Genomic DNA, 18,163 nt, shown 5'->3' on the forward strand with positions numbered 1-18,163 from the left:
ATAAGCAAGGTAAATAATAAAGCAACTCCCATATAAAAAATAAAAAAATTGAAAAAAAAATTGTGTCGTATTTGTATTTATTCCAACATATACCTTTACTATTTTTACCATACATGATATTACCTCACGCTATAAGTCCTTATGACTTATTTCTGTTACGATATCTTTTAGGTCTTCATCCACACTTCTACATCGCGCCTCTAGCTGCATTCGCTCTAAGTTTAAAAAAAGATAATGCATCAACAAATAAGGGACATCTTGAAGTGTCTCATTATCACAAAGGCAGCTTTTGATTTCTCGGAGCTAAAAACGGTGACGATAGCTTATAAAACAAACACAGCTTGTGAGGATTTGAGTCAGTTCGTAGCCAAATTGCTGCGTTTTCCTCAAATCAAAGGCATGAAAGATTGTTGGGAAAAATATTTTTCTTATCTGTTAGTAGTTTCATTTAAATACCGGTTGTTCTAGAGCTCAAGCAAGAGAGTTTACGGTCCTGGCGTCAAGTGCCATCCGGGCGTAAAAAAATAAAGCAAGCAACGAATTTCCTAGTTTAAAGTGTAGACTGAGGACTCAGCATTCCCTTTACGCGCCTAATGATGCATAGGGCACTGCATTGGTACACCAATCACAGTGAATCTTGATTATTTTAGTTACATTAAGGTACAATGATCAGTCTTACTCTTCAGGTACCAGTCCAGGAACTATAAAATATTCTACTGCTAGAAAACCCTTTTTAAATCAATATTTCATATCAAACATGTCGGGAATTGAACCGGAGACTTCTTGAATTGTAGGCAAACACGTTGACCATTACACCACGAGGACTAGGAGGGCAGAAAGAAAGGAAGACAAAGGAGAGACAAAAAAGAAACGATTTTTCTGTAAATTTGGCTAAAGTAACTATGGACTTATTAAGGTTTATGTGTTCCAATTTTCATTTTAAAACTCTTATAGATAGAGAGAAAAATGTTTTGCAAAATTGCTTGTCGGTCTTATTTTACTTATGATCTGGGCAATCGAAATATAGGATGTGGTTAGTAATGAAATAATTTGTCTTTTTGTCATACGTCAGATTGATTTTTCCATGCTTTGACTTATTTTTCCCCACCACTGCAAACCTCCTGGTAATTATTCACTCGACTTGGCTCAGCATCCGATCTGGTTTGGTAGGCTTTCTTAATCTTCAGGATCTCTCCACATTTAATTCCGTAATGGATATCCATTCGTTCTGCACCATTTCCCGGTAGGTACTGTACCGCGGATCGGTAATTAAATGAGTGACACTCTACTCCGCCAGGCGCAAGGGTGGCATCATAAGATTTAGGGAATTCGTTTGATTTCCGTTCCAGAATAAAACCATTTGTACTTTTATCATTATTTTCTGTGTCCGAGAAGATGCGTTAACCTTTCAGTGTAGTGGTTGGAGCATTCGCCTACCATGGTTGACGCCCCGGATTCGATTTCTGGCAGGGTCAACTTGATACATTTGAGGCGTGGTAAAACAAATATTGTATTCTTCACTTTTTTTCGTTTTTTTTAGTATGCAAATATACGTTTTTTTAGTACTTTTTCCCAGACTGTAATGATTATTTTTTTATTTAACTTAACATTTGTTGATAATTTTAACGTAGTTATGCAGAAAGCAGTCAGCCATAAAAAAGTGAAACTGAGATAATAGTGCCTTTATGAAATGCGTTAATAATTAAATCTACACATCAGTTAGAATGTTTTTGACTTTGACAAATGATAAACAATGCATACATTACTTTTTTTTACATTACAAACAAGAATACCATTATGTGTTTGACCAGTTTTAATAATTATTAAAGTACCGTCAGATTTTTGAAGTGCTGTGGGTGTTTTTTGCAAATTCAGAAATGCCGTTTTTGTGATCGACACTATTTTCAAAAGGTGATTACTGTACCCGAAAACACCAATAACTCATTTTTTCAAAATTGTGGACTAGCTGCTTTCTGTATAACTTCGTTCAATTAAGCTTACCGTCTCGGTGATTGTCAAAACCATATGAAAATAATATGTAAGCGAGCATTATACGCTCTGTTTAGAATTTATTGGAGTTTATAGTCGCTTTGAAATAACCACGTTTTATCACAAAAGCCTTTTCAAAATACGAAAGATAATATTTTAAAATTCAATTAAGTAAGGAACGCGGAGTAAAGTTACGGCTCACTTATTGGTTGAATTCAATCATATGACATCAACATACGGTAGATGGAGATAGTGGAGAAGTTAAGTATACAGTATATTCATGTACCGACAAAGAAAGCGTTTGTAATTGCCCCCCGGAGCTTATATAGCTTTGACCCCCATTATGAAGAATACTGTAGTATCCTATGCACCGTCGGGTGCCAATAGGGGTATGATAATGATATATACATGTTATAAACTACTGTTGCAAACACGTGTAATAATTCAACTTAATTTTATCTCTAAACTTTGAACCCAAAAAAACATTTTTCAACAAACCCTATCGATCATTTACAGTAATTAAATTTTGTCGCGTGGAACGAAAAAGTTCCATATATGAAATAATGTCAAAGGATCCTTTCATGTTTTTTCAGTGTACGTTGTTTTTTGTTATTTTTGTTTATATTTTATCGTTATGAAGATCAAATGCGCATCGACACAGGGAATATTTTACTCCTTAGTCAAATGGTATATCTACAAATACATTAATTTTTATTTTTATTTTTTTTTTATAATTATTTAAAGCATCATTTTAGCGGTCAAACATTTCAGTAAATAATTGCAATTATTAGTACATAACCTTTGGCAGACTTTTCTGAGTCTACCGATTTATGGACGTTTGCGTTTCTTCATCAGGACACTTATTAAACCAACATGTAAATCCCACTAAAACATTTTTTATTTATATATATTCTTCATTAGCCTATCCGTAATTTAAATTAGGAATAGTTATTTATAACTCCCTAGGGGGTGAATCTAATCCTCGTCTACAAAAATTTTAACTTACTGCAAACATTGTTTCATCAAAATACAAATGTAATTTTTTTTTCTTCTTGCGGCTGTCTTGAATACTACTTTTTCTAGCTCAATCACAAATAACTAACGACGTGCTAATAAGCGACCTTATAACAAATTCTCACCATGGTTGTTTATCGTATTTGCGATCACAATGGAACATCCGTGAACAATTATATTATATAATCCTGCTGCGCAATTACATATTTGAATTTCACCGGTGTATATATGGAAAATATTCCGAAACTGCTATTTTTATTTATTTATCATGATATTAATTGCATTTAGCCGGCGGTTGGCAAGCCAAATGTCAAAAAAAGTAATCGCCATAGTAATTATAATTTAATTTTCACTTTTTTGTATTAGATTCTACTTACTATTTTACAAATGAAATATTTTGTATTATTTTTTATAGTAAACGCCGATTATTCGCCAGTGAACTGTATTTATTTACGAGGAAAACAAGAAACAAGCCGACACGAACGTTGACTTAGAAATTACACACGCGTTGACTGATGACTGCGATAACTTAAGCATGTTCATTATTATTCTTTGTGATCGCCCAAATGCTTAGCATATTTTTAAGCACTACGATAGTTATTTGTGATTGAGCTACAGGATATGTATTTTAATAGATAATTAAAATTTGTTTTAAATTTTATCCAGAAAGTAAAATTAAGTTTTTTATATAAAAAATATAATATGCCCATATTATTTTTTCTAAACATATTCAATTTCAGGTAACCGACGAAGATACTTTGAACTTTCAAACAAATATATACATTTTCGTAAATACATGTCGATGTTAGTTTTATATCATCTTGATTTGTACCGATAGAGATAGCGTTTGTCATCTGTTTATCTGGCGTCTATAATTGTGCCTCGTGGCAGAGGTAGTGGTTAACGCATTCACCTACGTGGTTTGAGATCCCGGTTCAATTCTCGGCGAGGATAACGTGAAATATTTATTGAATAAATGTTTTTTTACTGTAGCATTTTATGCACCCAGGACTAGAGCCTGTATAAATTATTGGTTATATTTTGCAACCAAAGTGCCCTATGCACCATTGTCGACAGAAATGGAAAGATTATGTATCGACATATTTTTGACTTGTAAAGTTTATTCAAATAAACTTATTTGATCTTCGTAAAAAATATCGTAGTTTGATCGGTGATTTATATAGCGTCATTTCCAGCATATATCCGTGTAAAATAGAGTAGCGATCAATATAATGAGGCACATTCGAATAGTTTGGTGGCGACAACTGTCTCCTGAGTTAGATTTATGTTCTATTTTTAACTTTAATCTGCCTCGGCGCCAAAAGACTTCTCCGTGCAATGATTGGTCGCGGTTTAAATTTGGAACGGCATGGCAGTTGAAGTACTTGGACCAGTGAATGAAAAGCCGCTGTGTGTCTGGCGTATATAATGCGAGATCACCTAACTCCATTAAAAATTATATTTTGAATAGTAAAAAAAAACTTTTTTGTATTTTTTTTACTTGTTAATAAACTATTAAGCTAAGCCAGGAAAAAAATATTTTTATTTTTATATATCGTATTATCGGCGCTATGATTTTGTCAAGTTTTGTGTTTCTGAAATAACCCCGCGTGTGTCGTCAGAGGTTCTTCTGTGCCAGTTCTCCCGATTTTACGGTAAGCAAACCGGATATCCTCCACAGCTCTCAGATCATTGGTTGGTTCATATGAACCAGTGAAGTCGTTAAAAGTAGTGCGTTTTTATGAAAATATTTTTTATTATTTTTTCAAGAAACTTTGCTGTACAATTTAATACTCAAATTTTTACTGCGCGCAATAAATCTTTTTTAAAATTTATTTTCCGTTGGGCTAAAGTTCTTCATTTATTAGTCAATTAAAACAAAAACGACTTTCATAAGAAAGACTCATTATAATTGGGTACAGTGGCTTCGCAGGAAATCGAACCTAGAATCAGAGTTTGTAGCCAGCATCTTAGAAATTACACTACCGAGGCCTCATTGAAGGTGTTGATTGTTAAGTGGAATAAAAAGTTCATTGTATTTAAAGTATACAATTTATAAAGTTACAATATCTCAACAGAGACGTTAGGAAGAACTTTTAGATAGAAAGATAATGATGATATCATTATCAAAAATACATAAGGTATAAAAAATTAGGGACGTAACGCCTTGATCCACTCATATTTTTTTTTTTATTAAAAAAAATGAAAAATATTATTAATATTATTTTGTTTATTTTTCTTTCTTTTAATTATTTTCTTTTTATTATTTGGTTTATTTTATTTACTTTATGTATTTTATTTACTTTATTATTTTGATATATTTTATCTCTAAATGCATCTTTAAAATAAAAAAAATTCAACTTGTTTTTTTACTGTTATAACCATGAAAACGATAAAAAAATACGGTTGTTTTATTTACATAAATTAGTACGAATACTATGAAAATGAGAGAACAAAACTGTTTTTAGTAAAATGTTTTCTTTTGTAAAAAAATATTTCCATTAAAGCACTTTTTTTTCGAAATCCACGAAAAAACTAATATTTTTTATCGAATACATGATTACAATTGTTGGTATATGCGCGGTTTCAAAGCTAAACTGACGTTTTACCTCTGTGTATAGATAAGCGTTCACAGTTTCAATATAATTAACGTAATGATCCGCGCATATCCGCTTTTCGATGCATCACAAATTTAAATCATAAAGAAATTCATGGATTATTAAATATGTTCCCATCCTGTATTTATATAAGAACAAATTAAAAAGGGGAAACCTGGACCACCTAGTACTAATACATGGAAATGTAAAAAAATAAACTGACTTTAAAAAACATCCACGGGTTGTTTATTTTGTAGATATCTATAAATCTTTCTTTGCGATACAGAAAAAATAGATGCTCGGTCATGTTTTATTTATTAATTTTATTAAAAATTTATTTTCTTATTTTACGTAATAATTTTCTTTTTCTATATGAACACCTCACTGGGCACAACCCATTTTGAGAGGTTTATTAACATTTTTTATTTTATAATCCTAATTGTAATTATAGTCGGTATCTAAATAATACTTTGTATCCATAATATTAAGAGTACTTTGGGCTTGTGAAGAGAGGCAAAAAATATAACGTTTAACGATTCACTCTACAAGGAAGGATTGAAGAAAGACGAAGTGCAGGTAGAATTTTCATTTCTTAGCTAAAGGTCTTGCGTGACTGGTTCCATTGCAGTACTCAACTGTTGTTGCCAACAAAATATGAATTACTGCGATGATTTCTAACCTCCATCGGAGAAGGTAAAAATAAGAACAAAAAGAAGTTGGTGAACATATTTTTCACATCTTTTGTTAGGGTCTTTTATAGGTGGGCACTGCAAATTAAACAAACACCTTGCTAGAATGAACCTTTCCGAAACTTCTAGATGTAGGTTCTGCAGTGCAGATGAGGAAACACCTATACACATTATATGTGCACGTGATGTTTTATATGATAAAAGGAGCCTCATCCTCGGGGGACCACTGGTTAAACCTTAGGATATTAAAGAACTCACTCCCTACCTAATAGCCCGATACTTTACGGATCTGGTCTTGCAGGAAGAGATTTAGCAAAATGTAAACTCTCGTCTTCTAGACAGTAGCCAAGCTTTTTATAGACCTGGGCATGGAGAGAGAGATTCAGCAAAATGTAAACTCTTTCCTTCCACACAGTAGCCAGGTTCTTTATTTACCTGGGCTAAGAGGGCGAGGACTATTCAAGGGGACCCGTCACAATAGATCTTTACAGATCGCAGTGACGCCAGGAGCTTGAATAGCACTGACCCGCTCCTCTAAGAAAAAGGGTATTTTGTTGAGTTTTTTCTAGTAATTTATTGCATGATTTCAGTACCTGGTTTAAGTATTTGAGAATTGAAAATCAAAAATAATGGAATAAGTTTTCCTAGCAGGTTTTTTAAAAAAAATGCGCAATCCAATTTAAAATTTTCCAGTTATAAACAGAAAAAAGAAATAGAATCAAAGAAGACATCTTTAATCTTCATATTTCTACCGTTCAGACATTTTTACTGCACATTTGTTATTAATTCGATTTTTTATGCAAATGGGCAATAAATCCAAAGAAGAAAAAATGTGTTTTAAATCTCCCTCACCTCCCCGCGAAAAGTTAATACTAACAGGTACTATCTGCTTAATGAATGGGGGAGGTGGGGAGCATTGGGGCATCGGATTTTAAACTTTTTTCAACAAATGCAAACGGAGGAAAGTATGGGGAAATGCACTCAAATGCGGTGGAAGAAAAATAATAAATTATTTCCATTCGTAATTTTTAACTGCGGTATTAGGCAGGGGGATTTAAAAGCGAGAAAAATGAATATTTATTGTTAGATAGTAAACAGTATTTCATATTGCAATCTATTTGTATATGTAAGTAGGTACTAATTAATGCAGAACTATTTATATTATTTATAATGGAAAGACATCAACAAATGTTAGTAGATACAGATGCTATTCAGATGATGCAGCTAGAATATCTGAATCTGAAAATGACATACAAAAAATGGTGGATAAGTTCCACCTAGTATCACAAATGCTAAACATGCCTTTAATATTACAATATCCAGACAACCTTTAAGGTTATGCCAACTATTGACAACAAGCCAGTGGAAGACGTAATCCATTTCAGATACCTAAGAGTAGAAATCTCGATTGTTTAGTATGAAACACCAGTTATCGATATTATTCCTGGCCGGTTACCTTTATTTTTCATCCTTCCTTGACCCATCCTTATGGTACCTACCTAAAATAAAGATTTACAAAAAAAGAAAATTTGGATAAGAAAAATTTAAAACGAAATTTTGAAACTACATCACATTAATGTAAATTTATGGAATCGCCGCATGTCGTTGTGAAAGTTGTGTTTATAAATCGTTAAATATAGAAAAGTTGAACATTCATCATTCAATATACCAACATTGAAGAACATCCTCATCGCATTAAAAGTACGTCCATTTCCGTGCTCCTTTCCTTTATTCAAATATTCCAACTTTGTACATAGCGATTTGTACGCTGAAGTCCGAGAGAGGTCAACAAAGCATCAACTGAGTCGGGGTGTCCAAGGAATGTAATATGGAGAAATAAGGATACGCGTATCCATAGCAAGGATAAAAAATAAAAGATATGTGTGAGACCCATTATGACAAATGCTGTGGAAGCGATGGCTGACCTATTCGTACCGAAGGGCTACTCAGAACGGCTAAAATGAAGGTCTTAATGGCCATTACTGGAAAAACGCTCCAAGACCATATCCGTAATACTACAATAAATATAGACACGTGTGAAATATACGATATCTTACTATGGAGCAGGTGTATATGAAGATACTGGAGGAATCATGGGGGCAGGATGAGCAGTGACAGACTTTCGTGCACTGCAGCCAATGAAGTCCAATCTGGACAACGTTCGCTTGGAAGACCACTCGAGAGATGAACTCAGGAGAATAACTAGTTTTTTGTAACTCAGATCTTTGAATCTCTTAAATGACGAAGCTGAAGAAAATGAAATATTTGTGTATAACCGCTTAGTTATTTTTCTTTTTCTACCGGTTTTGAGACGTATGCATTTCTCTTCAATCACATTAATGTTTTTTTTATTGTGTATGCAGACAATTGGTAGAATTCCATATTTAATTTGGTAATGTACCCAAATAAAACAAGTTGTTTGGATTAAAATTCTACTTTATTTTTTATAAAATATAAAGTAGAATTATAATCCGATAAACTTGTTTTATTTTGGATACATTAACAAACATTTATTTTACCTACAATATTTATTATTATTTTTATTTTCCTTTCACCTGTATCCAATGCTTAAAAGATATTGATACTTTGACTGTCGTATATCAGTGACTGATTAAGGAAAAATGACAAACGATAATTAAGAATAACATATTTTAGCAATTAAAAGACTGATTAACAATATATTTCTAAACGCCGCTTTAAGGTCGTATTATATTAATTAAGCAAAAGACGAGATATTTTAAAATACGGGTATTTAAAAAAAAAAAAAATGCATTTAGATACAGCAAAACTCCAACTATCCAGATTAATGAATGCAAGACGTTATCTAGATGATTAAATTAACCATTAAATTTAGGCAATGTTCTAAAACATAACGCAAAATTATTTCTTAAATCACTTTTATACCGCTTTTGAAATAATACAGTAAATTGTAATCACATTAACTACTCCATAAACATGTCTTTCTTTCGATACCCTGTCAGGTTCTCCGACGTTGGCGATCACTGCAGCGAAAGCATTTTTGTCCTGCGCTACTTGCATATTCTGCAGCCAGGATGACTGCTTATTGATCTACTCGCCGTAGTGATTTCTAGAAAAACCAGAGTGGTTGGTTTCCCTTAGCCATCTTTTGTGGATTTTCTGTCAAGGCTACCTTCCCTTAGCTGGTTGGTTCTGATTTAGAAGCGCCAGAAACTCGCCTGTCATCCTTTAGTTATCTTCTGTGGTCACACCGTTATGAGTGAAATCTCATTGCCCAGGGTGCGCAAAGTGGACACTAAAGAATTGGACCAGTCAGTAGTGTTACCAGTGGAATCAACTGTGCATTCACAGCGTTTTATAGAATCGTACCTCATAGCAATATGTTACTCACTGTGACCCTACTTATGGTTCAAACCCCTAAACATGACAAGCAAAGTTGATCGCTTTGACGAAGAAACTCGTTTACCCGTTTTTATTTGTTATTATAACATCTCATTTATTTTTTATTTCCTGATAACGATTCGGATGCTAAGCAATCTGAATGACTGGAATTTAGATAAACGAAGTTCCACTGTATCTACTCTTATTAATATATTTTCCAAAAAAATATAACTATAGGAAAATAATTTAAGCCTATTATAGAAAATACGACTTCATTACTTTTTTTAAATTCTTCATCATTACAGTGCATTATTTTTTCAATCTTTTTATTTACTTTCAATATTTTAGTGTATTTTGTTTTCTTTATTTGCCATTTCTAAATCTTTATTTTATTGCTAAATTATTTATTTATTAATTATATATACGGTCTAAGCTAATAACAACAGATATATGAAGAAACATATGTGCAAGAAACTGAACACAAAGAACATAAAACCATGTAGCAAAGACAAACAAGGGCAATAAAATAATGATACTGAACAATTTATTCATAAACATGACAAACACTTAAGACTTCAAGCCAAACCATGCCTATCCATTTTTATCTCTCACTGTTTTAGTGGCGAAGATATCTACGGAAAAACGGGAGATCTATCCCAAAGAATTCGTGTTACGAATTGACTAATCAGCACAGTGTAGACATTGGGGCATTAAAAAAATTGCACTTAGAAGATTTGACCAATACTTTAATTTTTTTTTTATTATTTTTTATTCATTAATAACAAATAAAAATACAATACTACAACTAAATATATTTTTTTACATTTATCAAATACATATATTTACATTACGTTTCCCATTACGTAAAAGAAATAAACAATTCTTGTGTACACAATGGGGAGTAACGTCTTCCAATAGTTTATTTTTTTTAATTAATAATATTTTTAGGATAATATAAATAAATTACAAAATAGATATAAACGATGTTTTCAATCAGTGTTACATAAAGAAGAATTAAAGATGTAATTTTTCACTTCTTTCTTAAATATATTGTATTCCTGACTGTTCTTTTTATTATCTTTGTTCATTTCATTAAAGAAAAATATTTCTCTGTAAGTATAATGATGTTGTGTAGTAGTTGTTTCTAATATAGGAATTAAGATATTACCACATGTTCTAGGTCGCGTACTAACGTTTTGTGACCTAGAAATACTACTATTTATTTTATCTTTATGTATTTGAAGCAAACAATTCTGTAATTAATAATTTACTTAAATCATTATAGAAAATCCGCGTTAAATGTTTTTACAATCTAAGTATCTATTACTAATATTTTCCTTATAATTGTATGTAAAAACGCTTTTTTTTACAAAATAAATAAAAAATCTAGAGGGTATTATTTTATTTTATAATAATGTGCAGTATCATTTCTTAACATATGTCATAATTTTGTGCTATATTATTTATATGTTTACGCAGTTCATAGGTACTCCCAAACAATTTCCAAAAGTCACCCCTAAAAATATTGCCCATAGTATCAGCTCTAGGGAAATGAGTTTGAAAGAAAGGTGGAAAGATTTTCGTTAGGGGGTTTATCTATTTTTTTTGTTGATAAATGGTTCATTCCAAGTTGTCGGATTTAGCATTGAACGGTTCCTCACGAATAGGGTTTACATGGCCCATAAGGGTGGGGGTGGATTAAAATTATTTTGTTTTTTAAATAATTAATTTCTTTAATAAATTTTCCTGGCATAAATTTGCATTAAAAAAATAACTATTTTAATCGATTTAAAAAAGAAAAAAACAGATTTATTGCAACAGAGAGGGAAAAATATTTTTGAGAAGGGAACATGGAAGTCTAGGCATTTAAATAGCTTATGATTTGTAATTGGCAAGTTTAAGTGGCCACATTACACACTGTGTTTTATTCACCACTTTGGCTATGTTTGAGCATACATATTTCACATGCATTCTCTTATCCCTAGGCTCCACAAATATGGTTATCAGTGTTAGGATAAGGCTGAAATATTTGGTTCTTTTTTTTTTCTAGCAATATAATTTTTAAACATTTCTCTATGTTTAAAAATGTTTTTCTATTTTGCTTTTTCATATTTTTTCATATTTTTCGTTCATATTTTTGGTTACTTATGTGTACTCGTATTTACTTGTTACTATTGTTATAGTTATGCAATTTTTAATAATTTTGATAATTTATTTATATGTGTGCCTACGTATTTTTTTATTTTTTTTTAAAAATAACTTATAACAACAAATATGAAGAACATTTTAGAGAAGGTAATATATAAGTCTAGGTACCTACAAGGCTTATGACCTGTCATTGGCTGGTTCAAGTGGCCACTTTACACACTGTGTAACATTCACCATTCTGCCCATATTTGAACATCTATATTCCTTCAGTTCTTTCATCTGTTTCAGGTCATAAGCCCTGTAAATGCCTTGACTTCTATTTTACCTTCTCTAAAATGTTCTTCATGTGTGTTGTAATATGTTCTTAAAAACAGCTCTCTAGGGAGTAGAATCCAGTCATTGTCTGAAAAAATTTGGACTAACTCAAAATATTGTTTACATTTATGTTTAATGTGTACGTTGACGGCAATTTAAGCCGTTTGTTTAAAAATAAACAAACTCTTCAACCTGTTGGAGAAATGTGTATGTTTTTGTTAATATATATATGCGATAAATCGAATGTGATGGTTTTTTAAAGAAATGAAAATATGACTAAATGTGAAATCACTGTGAATGGAGTTATACTAAAACAAGTAGAGGAATTTGTGTGTCTGGGAAGTGTGTTTACTAGGGATGGAATTACTGAGAAAGATATCGAAAGAAGGGTGAGTGCCAGGAACAGAGTGAACTGTGCACTTAAATCAACCTTGCCAAATAAAAGCTTGTCGCAAGAGGCAAAATTAGCAGTTCACAATGGAGTCCTGATCTCGACCCTGATGAATGGGTGTGAAGTATGAACTTGGAAAAACAGGGATGAAAGTAGGCTGAATGCTGTCGAAATGCGATCTTTCAGGCGAATGTGTGGTGAATATATGTACGATAGATGCACAAATGTTGAGATCCGTACATCATGTAAAGCCAAGACAAGCATTATCGACGAAATCAAGAAAGAAGCTCTGCGCTGGTTTGGACATGTAGAGCGAATGAATAGCGAAAGAACGGCTAAGAAAATTTACAATGTGAATGTTGATGGATGCAGAAATAGAGGAAGACCGAAAAAGACATGGCATCACCAAATCAAACAATAATTAAAGATGGACATGTCAAAAGTCGGAATAATCGGTGCACGTGCATGGCAAGATGTATTAATGTAGAGGAAGCGAGATCTGTATGCAAATATAGAGTGACGTGGCGTTTTATCCTCTCTGCTTATCCCTACGGAGAAACGGCGTGATGGTTTATTTGTTGTTGTTGTGAAGTAAAACAGCTGAAACCTTTATTGATGTGGATGAGATTCATTCTTTAAAAGTGGATTTATGGAGTTCGTTTGGAAGGGCTTGGTGTTCTTAAATATTGCAATAAACTTAGTCTAAGGCACTGTAATACAATATTTGAAAATATATAAAACGTTTTAAAATAATATTAAGAACTGTGAGTTCAAAAAAAGTGATACGTGTACCCAAATTATGGGAGATGGAAAAATATTTTAAAAATTAAATATTTATGACAATTTAAATTTAAATTAAATATGGCATATGTAATGTTTACTACTAAAAATAATAATGTAGATATATGGTTTATAGTTCAAAGTCGATGACACACACAAGTGTTAAATTAGTTCACCTGAAGTAGACTATTGACCGACGATGCAATGTCATCATTTTCTATTGAATCCAATACATTCGTATAATGCAACTTTTATAGTATTGCACGTTAAACCGGGAGCATTGTTTCGCAGTACATTCACATCGTCCCTACCAAGAAGAAATGAACTACAAAGGAACGTGGCCTGTAAAGAGACCACAGGATGCAGCCAAGTCAGTCGGCCTAACAAGCTCAGTTCAGTCAGTCAGTCCAGCTCGATGACATCACACAGTTCCAGCATGTAGTTCGAGTGCAGTCTCTTCAAACCATCATCGATGTAACACTTGTCCGACATAATTTTTTATTTATTCGCCTAAATAAATAAACAGCAACCTCGTTTCTTCTCTGTCAATCTCTAACTGGGGTAAGAACTAACTCCAACCAACCCTCAACAACCTTAAATCCTAAATAACTTTTGACAAATCGTATGCTTGTAATTCAGCAGGACTTTTAATTCTAAGATTATTTTAAAAATATTGTTAATAATCAAAAAAAAAAAACAAAAATAATGTGATATGCAAATTTTTAATGTTAAAATAAATATGTAAAACACAACTAAAAATATTTTTATCAGATAATTCAAAAAATTATTTGATTAACATCAAGACATTAAAAATGACAAAATATTTAACCAATACATCCCTTATTAGCCGGGAGCAAAAATTAAAAAAATGGGGGGTCGGTCGGGCCAAAAAAAAGAATTAGTGTTTGTCCCCTTGGGGTGAGATAAGGTAATATGAACGATCATGAAATATGCATGGCTTTTTTAATTTTTTTCTTCTGCCTCCCCTAAATTACCCCCACTTAAGTAGCTGTAAGCATTTGTTTTATGTTTATTTATAAGCCTATCATGTCGAGCTTCTTTGCTCGTTCGGGCATACGTTGTACGGGGAATTTTTAATTATTTATTTAATCAATCCTAATGGTTGTCGACGATTTTTCGGGGAATTTAATTTCTTGTACTCTAATCTGTAAAGAGTACTTTATTTATTTATTTATTTAAATAAAAAAATACGTAGTTTGTAGAAATAAGCACCTCAAATAATATACAGCAGATAAACGAAAAAAAAACACAAAAAAATTATACATCATTAATTATCAGCACTCTCTTAATACCCATGCACAATTCCTCTTTAATCTTTGACTCATATACTGTCCATGCGGCTCGACTATGGAATCATCTTTCATCCACCATCAAATATGTTACTACAGTAACTCTGTTTAGATCAAGTCTGAAAAAACATATCCTTTCTCTTCCTTAATCACTCTTTCTTTACTCTTTTCTCCTTTTCCCGTTGAGTAATAGTATTGATTTAAGGTAATTTATAAACAAATTCGTTTATTTCTACTTTTGCTTTTCCTTAGCTTTTTAATCTTTATTTTCTATTAAATATGTTTGTAACTTGAATTATAAAAATAAAACTATCATTTTACAGGTTGGTTGAAAGAAATTGGCATTTGGCAATAAACCCGCCAATATATAAATAACATTAAGTACAAATAGTTAAATAAATAAATATGCACATACTATAACTAGTTTCATACAATAAATAAGCTATCATATTGTGCAAAAAATAAACTATTTAAAGGGGTGTAAAAATTAAAAATAATGAATAATTTTTTTATGGAGTGAAGAAAAAAACATTTGGGTTCTTTCAATTTAACCAAATATTTCAATTTTGGTGACCATTTTCAAAGAGTGGTAAATAACTCACTATTAAAAAATGTAAATCAAGTTGTGGTAGAGCGGGGTGCGAACTTAGGACCTTTAATACTAGCCACATAACCACAAGATGATTCATTTAATAATGTTTTGAGTATGCTTAAATGTGTGTAGACAGGAAAATATTTTCCGGAAGGTACTCCCTCACAAGAGACTGAGTTGTCTAAGTAGAACAGATCGTCAGATTCACAAGGACAAAGAAGAAGGGGAATATGGAAGTCTAGGCATTTACAAGGCTTATAACCTGTAATAAGCTGGTTTAATTGGCCATCTTAGGCACTGTGCAACATTCACCATTCAGTCTATGTTTTAACATCTACAAGTCCTCAACTCTTCAATATGTTGATTTTTTAAAAGTTAAAGATCTGAAATCTGTATTGATGTAGGTGAGATTCACCTGCCTAATAACAAATGAAAATTGCGTTAATTACCCATATAAAAATATTTAAAAAATAGAAGTATATAGGAGAGTTTAAACATTATAACAAAAATTATCTAAAATACTAAATTATAGAAGCATTGTATTAAAATACCTATAAAACAGGGTAAAAAAAATTAAAATATTTTTTTAAATAAATAATATGCGCAATGGAATTAAATCATCATCATTCTCGTTCCACACCTAATGGTGCATAGGGCACTGCATTGGTACACCAATCGCAGCATATCTTCATCATTTTTTTTACATGAAAGTAAGGTGATGAGCCTTACGCTTCAGGTACCAGTCGAGGGACTATGAAATATTCTAGTGTAAAAACGCCCTTTTAAATAATCGGGAATCGAACCCGAGACATTGAATAAATTATATTAAAAATTTCACAAAGTAAAATTATACTTCGTGAAAATCGAGTGAAGTGACACTCCTTAAATATTTGACAAGAAAACGTTTTTAGATATATTATTCGTTCACCACTTGTAAATATTTGCTTTCGAATGATGAGATGATGTAAAGTAAGATTATGTTTACACTTTTCTTTAGTTTACCTAATTATGTTACCTAAATGTCTGCTCTCAACAAACTTTACAAATCAAATGAATACATTATTACTTGTTTTCACATTTCAAAGATGACTTTTTATTGCAAATTATTGCAATACAAAAAAATATGTAACTTCTCTGTAACACTTATCACTCTGCCTATGTTTTATCGTCTTAGCAAAAAATATACACTTAGAATTAGGTATATAAACATAAAAAAAGCAAGTAAGATTATTGACCTAGCAGGTTTTTCCATACCACAATGTTTTGAGTTTGTCAATTTTTTTGTAGACAAATACTGGATTCAACCCCCTAGAAAGCTGTTAATATTAACATATGGCAGACCTTGGATGCTTTTTACGGCGGCATTTAATGACGAACTTCAGCAGAAACACACATTTCATGTAGATTTAGTAGGGTGTTGCAAGTAATGCTCTGTATTCGTACCTTTGGATGAATTTGTTAGGACTTTCGGATTGTGGCTGTGACTTATATTACAACAGACACGAATAACATTTCGCAGAAATGATTTTAAGTCAATTTAATGTACACAATATTTACATGAAAATAACATTTTTATTTGTATAAACTAAGATGAATTTATTAAATCTTTTTATAAATATAATTCCTCTATACGTGTGATGTCACCGAACTCCTCCTACACTGCTTAACCGATTTGCGTGCGGTTTTCAGAGAAATATAGATCTTTGCGCTGTGCGTGTTCATAGATATTAACATTTTCAATCCAATATGTAAAAAAGAAGTATGGAGCATAAATGTTTTATTTATTGCATTCGAGGAGAATGCATTTACAAAAAAATGGAATGATGTTGTTTTTTTTTTATGCGTAGAAAAGTTTGTTTTTAAATGTTTACAAACAGCAATCGTTTTTTGTGGATCTTAATCAGATTTTTCCTTTAATTTCTTATAATTTCTACCCATTTATTAATTTTGACTGGATTTTTGGTAAAACTAAAATAATATTAAAGTCAATACATTTTTAAAAACCATATTACAACATAAAAACACCCCTCTGTTAGTAAGACGACAAGAGTTTGACGTTTGCAAAAAGAATGCTATATTTGAAAAAATATTTTGGAATTCAGGTACCTATTTAAATTCATTTTGGAATTCAATCACAAACAAGTACCTAGGTACCTACTTATCAATAAAAAGTTTTTTTCTTACGTAATTAATAGCCGGCAAGCCAATATTTGGGCAGCACAACGTCTGTCGGGTCCAGTAGTATGTAATATATTTTCTTTACTAACTTTGTATACTTTGTGGAAATCTGCTAATTGTTCTGAGTTTATACACTATATCTGTTTGTTCACTATAAATATGTATGTAGAACTGTTGATTTCCCAAATAAAATAAAATAAAATAAGGGAAGATTAGATTTTATTAATATATTTTTTTAGATTTAAGAATGGGAGAAAAAATGGGTGGTATAAATGGGTGGTGTAATTGTTACCTGTCTTGTGTATGCGGATGATGCCGTGTTTCTTGCTAAGCAAAGAAGACCTGCAATTCTTGGTAACAAAAGTCTACGATGTATGCAAGAAAAGCGATCTGCTCATGAATGTTGATAAATCGAAAGTGATGGTTTTTGAAAGGGTTGAAAATATAACTAAATGTGAGATCAGCGTGAACGGAGATATTTTGAATCAGGTAGAAGAATTTGTGTATCTGGGAGGTATGTTTACTAGGGATAGAAAGACCGAGAAATATATCGAAAAGAGGGTGAGTGCCGGGAACAGGGTGAACGGTGCACTGAAATCTACTTTGGCAAACGAATGTTTATCGCAGGAGGCAAAACTAGCAGAACACAATGGAGTTCTAGTGCAACTCTAATGTATGGGAGCGAAGTATGAAATTAAAAAAAATAATAATGAAAGTAGGTAGAATGCTGTTGAAATGCGATACATCAGGCAAATGTGTGGTAAAACGATATATGATAGGTGCACAAATGTCGAGATCCG

The sequence above is a fragment of the Micrasema longulum genome, unplaced genomic scaffold, assembly GCF_059751315.1.
Source record: "Micrasema longulum isolate JH-2025_06_02 unplaced genomic scaffold, ASM5975131v1 h1tg000537l, whole genome shotgun sequence".
NCBI lineage: Eukaryota > Metazoa > Arthropoda > Insecta > Trichoptera > Brachycentridae > Micrasema > Micrasema longulum.